The following is a 6,321-nucleotide window of genomic DNA, read 5'->3' on the forward strand; positions in this document are numbered from 1 at the left end:
GCTCTCCTAGGGAGGGGGACCCAACGGGGAGGGTGGGGACCCAGGGTCAGCTGTCGGCAGGGACAGCGGCGGGGAAGGAAGGGAGGCCGGGGAGGCAGGGAGACCGTGCGGGCAGAGGCGAGATGTGGACAGGCAGCCAGCAGCGGGATGTCGGGGTCTTTAAGGAAAATCCACCGTTGGCTCAAGCATGTAGTCGGCTGTAGTCCTCGGCCTGGTCCGGCCCGGCCCGGCCAAGGTGGGGCCTTGGGGCAGAGTGGAGGCTCTAACCCAGGGGTGGGACTGAGCTCAGGTGCCTTTCCTATTCTTCTGGCACCCGGGTGCCCCCCGAGACCATTCGAAACCAGGTTTCCAGAGATTCTGATGGACCTGGGAACCCGTGGTCCCTGCCCGTGGCTGTGAGAATGACTTGAGTGTGGGTGGAAGGAAGCTCGTCGCACCACAGGGGTCAGGAACGTGTCCAGGCAAAACAGGAGGGACACGGGTGGACTGTTCTGGCTGAGGGGAGGTCACCAGTGTGCCTTCCTCGAGGCTGGTCTGCGCTGTGGGCCCAGATGTCCAGGGTCACGGGGACCCAGTTCCACCCCGGGCACGGCTGCTCTCGGGGAGGGCGGGGCACACCCAGAGGCTTCAGGGGCCTGACGTGTGCGCTCAGCATGCCCGGCCCCTCCACTGTCAGGCCACTCCAGGGACTCCAGGGCCGGGAAAGTGGCCAGGGCCAACATCCCGGGAGCAGCTGGGACCGTGGGCCGCCGGGCCATCTGGAAGCTTCCAGGCCTCAGGGAACACTTACGTAACTGGTTCAGAGGGGAAGTTTGGACGATGGGTTAGCTTGGAGCCAAGGATGAACGGAGTGTTCCACACAGTGGGCCAGGGGGCACTGGGGTGGCATCTCCAGTCCAGGCCTGGCAATGAGGACCTTCCCTTAGCCCTCAACCCCTCGACCCCCACGACGGACAGAAGCAATTTAAGCTCTGTGAGGGTGGGCATCTGTTTTGCTTTGTCCCCCATGGTGCTCAGCACCGGGCATGGCACACAGCAGGCTCAGCACCGGGCATGGCACATGGCGGGAGCTCAGCACGGGGCGCAGCACATAGTAGGAGCTCAGCACAGGGCACTGCTCACAGCAGGTGCTCAGCACAAGGGCGGCACACAGTAGGAGCTCAGCACAGGGTGCAGCACACAGTAAAAGCTCAGCACAGGGCACTGCACACAGTAGGTACTCAGCACCGGACGCAACACACAGCAGGCTCAGCACAGGGCACAGCACACAGTAGGAGCTCAGCACGGGGCGCCGCACACAGTAGGTACTCAGCACCGGGCGCAACACACAGCAGGCTCAGCACAGGGCACGGCACACAGTAGGTGCTCAGCACGAGGCGCCGCACACAGTAGGAGCTCAGCACGGGGCACCGCACACAGCAGGCGCTCCGTGATGTGTGGGAGGTGTGTGCTTGCACCACCTGTCTCTCAGTCACAGAGGTCACCAGTGCGGTCACCACCCCCACCGGCGCGGCTCCTCCTGCTCCCGGCGCAGCGACTCTCCACGGTGACACTCAGCCTGCCGGGGCTCCGTCCTCCTGTCACTGCGACCACGGGTCCTGCGGCCGCCCTTCCTGCCTCGCCAGCATCGCTCTGCTTCCCACCGCCCCCCGCGTGACCACCTCCCTCCCACCGATGCTGCCCGCACAGCTCCTGTCACCACGGGCTCCTCCTGCGGTGTATTCGGTCGGATTGGATCAGGATTCCTACTCCCCGTGTCATTTCCACAATCCTGCTTCCGTCACCACGGGGGCAAGGCAGGCCTCCGTCCGCTCAGCTTCTTCCAGGAGGGACTGTCGCCTCTTGCTCCTGCTGGCTGAGTTCGGGACTCCTGGGGGGGGGGGGACCCGGCTCACAGCCCTGCACCCTGAGAAGCAGGGGCCGCCGGGATAGAGGCAAAGGAGGCTCCTTCTCGCTGTCTGGGGGCGCAGCGTGGTCCCTCTCCCCAGAGCGCAGCGAGGGCTTCCGTAGAAGTTTCTCCAAGGTCATGGCGCAGGCACCAGGCCCCGTCTCAGGCCCGCGCTTTCCAAGCAGCCCGGCAACCTCGCGTCCCTCCCCAGGCTTCTCAGTGGAGGCTCCCCCCAGCAGCTCTTCCGGCCCAGACCCGCTCTCGCTCTCAGAGGAGGGAAACAAAACAGAGCTGTCGCCGGCTTAGGAAGCCAGGCCGGGAATGTCTGTCACTTCATGAAAGGCCCACGAGCTGCTGGGAGGTATCCATGTCAAGCTGTGGTTGGCTCTGCGCGTTTCTTTGGGAGAAACGGAGGACACGTAAGGAGGAAGTTAAAATGCTGCGTTTACACTGGACTTCGGGAATTCAGAACACGGTCCGCAGGCCCGGACTGGAGTTCTGGGGCAGAGAGCCCCTCCAGACAGGCTCTGCACCGTGGGGGGACGGGGGCAAGGTGCCACCAGCAGCCCTTGCGTCCCTGCTCCCAGACCCCCCTCCCGGCTCCCACCAGCCAGTTGCTCTCGGGGGGGGGGGGCATGGACACGCGCCCTCCATCAGCAGCACGGATCTCATGGAAAACACGTGGATTTTCATGGCGCTCTTCCCTAACCACGGTACAAGCCCACGATCGTCACAGACTGCTCGGGAGGCAGAGAAAGGTCCAAGAGGACGGTCGGCTGTTCACAGAGAACCCCTGTCGGCCGCTAGGGAAGTGGCTTTCCTTGTTCTTTCTCCGCAGCATCGGAGGAAAACAGCGCTGCACCTCAGCTCACGCCGTCTTTTTTAACTCACGAGGACAAAGGTTTTCTCTCTCTCCCAGCCTTGAGTTCCCGGGGCTGACGGACAAGGCCATCTGCCCAGCTCAGCTCATTAAGCCAGACACGCCGGAGGTGGCTTTGACCCTGCTTCCTCCTCCCCCAACCTCACGGGCCCGAGTCCTGTCATGCTGCCGCCCCAGTCTCTCGCAGGACACCCGCTTCTCCGTGCCTCCGTGCTGCCCGCCCGAGCCGCCCGCTGCCCGGCTCCGACCGGGCGGGGTGAGCCTGGGGGACACTTGGCTGGCAGCCTCTCCCCTGGGCTGAGCAACGGCTGCCCACCTGGTCGCCGGCTTCCATTCCTGATCCAACCGTGCACGTTCCACACTGTCTCGCTGGAACATGCTGTCAAGTGCAGATCTGATCACATCCCCCCCCGCCCCCTGACCCCAAATTAAAGCTTCAGTGGCTGTAGCTCATTGCTCCAGGGATCTAGACCAGACTCCTCCAGGAGGCCTTCCTGTCTGCAACCTGCAAACTCTTCCCCTCCCCCGCCCCGCCCTGTGGCATCACGTGCTGCCCCCCACTGTGCTCGTGGGTGTCTGTGGGCTCTGCCATCTGTCCTCCCTCCGGTCATGGAGCCTCTGGGAGCCACTGTCTGTCCAGAGAACACGCACCCTCGACACGCAGCCCGGATGGAGCAGATGTCAGTGCTCTCAGCGCCGTCCACTCACCGTGTGGGCATGGAGGAGGTGTGGCTGCGCCCTTCATCCCTGCCTCCCCGGGGGGATTCGGGGTCGGTGATCACCCCGCGACGGGCGATCTACTCGCCCACAAAATTCAGGTGTTTGCTGCCCTAAATGCTGAGGATGGATGATGAGGATCGCCCCGGTTTTCTTATCAGGGAGCTCGATCTGGCATGATTGCGAGGCTGTCCGGGGACCCAGCTCAGCCGCCAGTGGAGACAAGACAGCGGTCCCCTGCCTCCCGGCTGGGTGGGAGCGGGAGGGTACCCGGGCTCCAAAGGGAGCCCCAGACGGCTGTTCTCGCTCTGGGCTTGGTTTGGAGAGACGGTGGCCTGTCCCATGACGACAACCGTGGCTGTCGCTGTCAATGAGTGAGCTGCCTGGGGGTACACACACACACACACACCACACACACACACACAGCTGACTCTCCCTGGGGCCCTTCTGGAAGACAGCTGCTGGGGTAGCCAAGGCCACAGGTCCCGCCTAACAAGGACACAGCTGGACACTTCCAGTGGCCAACCTCTAAACCCCCGCTCCTCGGCTCTCCCGTGGGGCTCGGTCACGGAGCCCCCGGGGCCAGTGCAGAAATGACAGAGGAAGAGGCCACCGTGAGGGGACACATGGAGAGTGTGAGGCCATCCCAAGTGCTGCCCACACCCCAGGGTTTCCTGCTACAAAGTGTTTTAAAAAAAACAAAATTGGTTACAAAAGAAAATACTTCCTCTCTTACCAAGGGGCAGGTGGTGAGGCTCGTTACTCGGGCTTTTGGCAAAGCAACAAGAGGAAAAACCCACACAGTCTGGAAGGAAAGGAGGGGGCCGGACAGTAAGGTCTGGAGCTAGTTCCGTCGCATCTGGGCTGCAAGCGGAGAGAATGACGAAGCGCGTGAGCCTCGAAACGCTCGCGCTTCTGCTCAGCACCGCCGCTGTCCTTACAATGGTTGTCGAGCACCCAGCCGAGGCTCTGCACACTCCCAGCGTCCACTCTAGAGACGAGACCGTGGAGCTTCAGCCTCAGGATCTCGGGCTTACACGTGGCAGAGCGGGGGCCCGGCCACACGCAGATGCCCCGTCGGCGGGTCGACACCTGCAGTGCTCCCCGCCGTGGACACTGGTGGGCTCCATCGCCCTGTAGACGTCACCCCTCCGTCTTACAGGAAGGGCATGGTGGCGATCAGATGTGAATCCCAGGGCTGCCCCATCCTAGCCCCGGCCCACGGGCGAGCCAATTCCATGCTTGGAGCCTGTTTTCCTGCCTATTAACATAGCACCTATTGCACAGAGACGCTGGGAAACGCGGTGCCCCCGTCCCCTCCCCCAACTTCTCCTCTCCTCCTGCACCAACCACTCCCACCTCCCCAACTCCCACCCTGCCCCAGAGCGGCGGGTCCCCCTCAGCACTGTGCCCCTGCCTTGGAACCGCCTTCCCCTCGTCCTGTGTCTGGTGGTCCTCGGAGGGCAGGGACCGGTCTGTCTGGTTGACCATGGGGCCACCAGGGGCAAGTCCGGTGCCCGGAACACAGGGGGCTCACCCTGGGGCTGGGGGGACGAGGCGAGGGTGTCTGGGGCACCTGTGGCCCCTCGGACGCTCTGAGCGACGAGCTGCCCACCTGGGCCCTGCGATGTCTGGCAGGTGAGCTGGGAAGGGACAGACGTGCCTTCAGGTTGGGGACGTCCGTACCCGAGCGAGAGGTCCGCACCGCGCTTGGAACACAGGAACTCGGTGCCTTCCTTGTTGCTGGGTTCGGCTGTTCTACTCCGTAACTTCGTATTGTGGCATAATTTCAAACTTACAGAAAAGTTGCAAGAATAATGGGGGGGATTCCTGCGTACCCTTCGCCCCGAGTCAGCGGCTCTGAATTTCCCCCGTTGCTGTGGCACTTTCTGGGTGTGTTGGGGAGGGGGGCACGTTTACTCCCATCCTCCGAGAGTCAAGGGCAGACACCAGCCCTCCCTGTCCGTACACCCGTTAACTACAGTAGCACCACCCACGTCAGGACCCCTGTTACGGGGACGGATGTCCGGCGGTCAGAGCACGACGGCGTCTTCGGTGTCCCGCGATGACTACGATCCCCCGTCCCGCGGACCGGGTCGCCGTGCCTGGCGGCTTGGAGAAGCACCGCACGGCTGTCCCCGCCTCCGGGGTTTGGGGCCCGGTTGCCAGTGGTTACGCTGTCTCGCTCGTCCCCTTGACCGGGAACAGTCCCTCGGCCTGTCTTTGTCTTTCTCGACTTGACGATTCTGAAGAACGTGCTTCTTGTTTTGACCCACGGGCTGGGAAGTAGGACAGCCACTCTGGGCGGACTTGGGAGGATTCGGAGTGTGATGGGGCTGTTGCCCCCACATCCGGGCAGCACGCGTGTCCTGTCACGTGGTTCCGATGGGTGGAGGCTGGCGTGGCCTTGCGGAGAAGGGCACGCTCCTCACCAGTCTGCTCCAGGCTGTGTGACCCGGGGTAAGTCACCTACCCTCTCTGTGTCTATGTCTCCTGACGTGTGAAATGGAGATTAAGAAGACGGTACCCGCGTCTTGGGATCGCCACCAGGACGGACGCGTTCATCTGTGTGAAGAGCCGGGGGCAGCGCCCTGCACGGGCACGTGAGCCAGGAGCTTTCTGGAACACGCCGGCTGTCTGGTTTCAGCCCGACGATCTTCAAGCCGCAGCTGCCCCACACTTCTGCTGGGGACAGTCACCGGGGACGTGTTCCCGTGTCTCCCACCCCCACCCCCTCCCGTTCCCGGGGCTCTCCCTCTACCTACACACACCCACACGCACAGGCACGTGCCTGCACACCCCGGAGAGCAGACGCGGGCTGGGCCGGCAGCCCCGT

Source organism: Mustela nivalis (genome assembly GCF_964662115.1).
Source record: "Mustela nivalis genome assembly, chromosome: 18".
Taxonomy (NCBI): Eukaryota; Metazoa; Chordata; class Mammalia; order Carnivora; family Mustelidae; genus Mustela; species Mustela nivalis.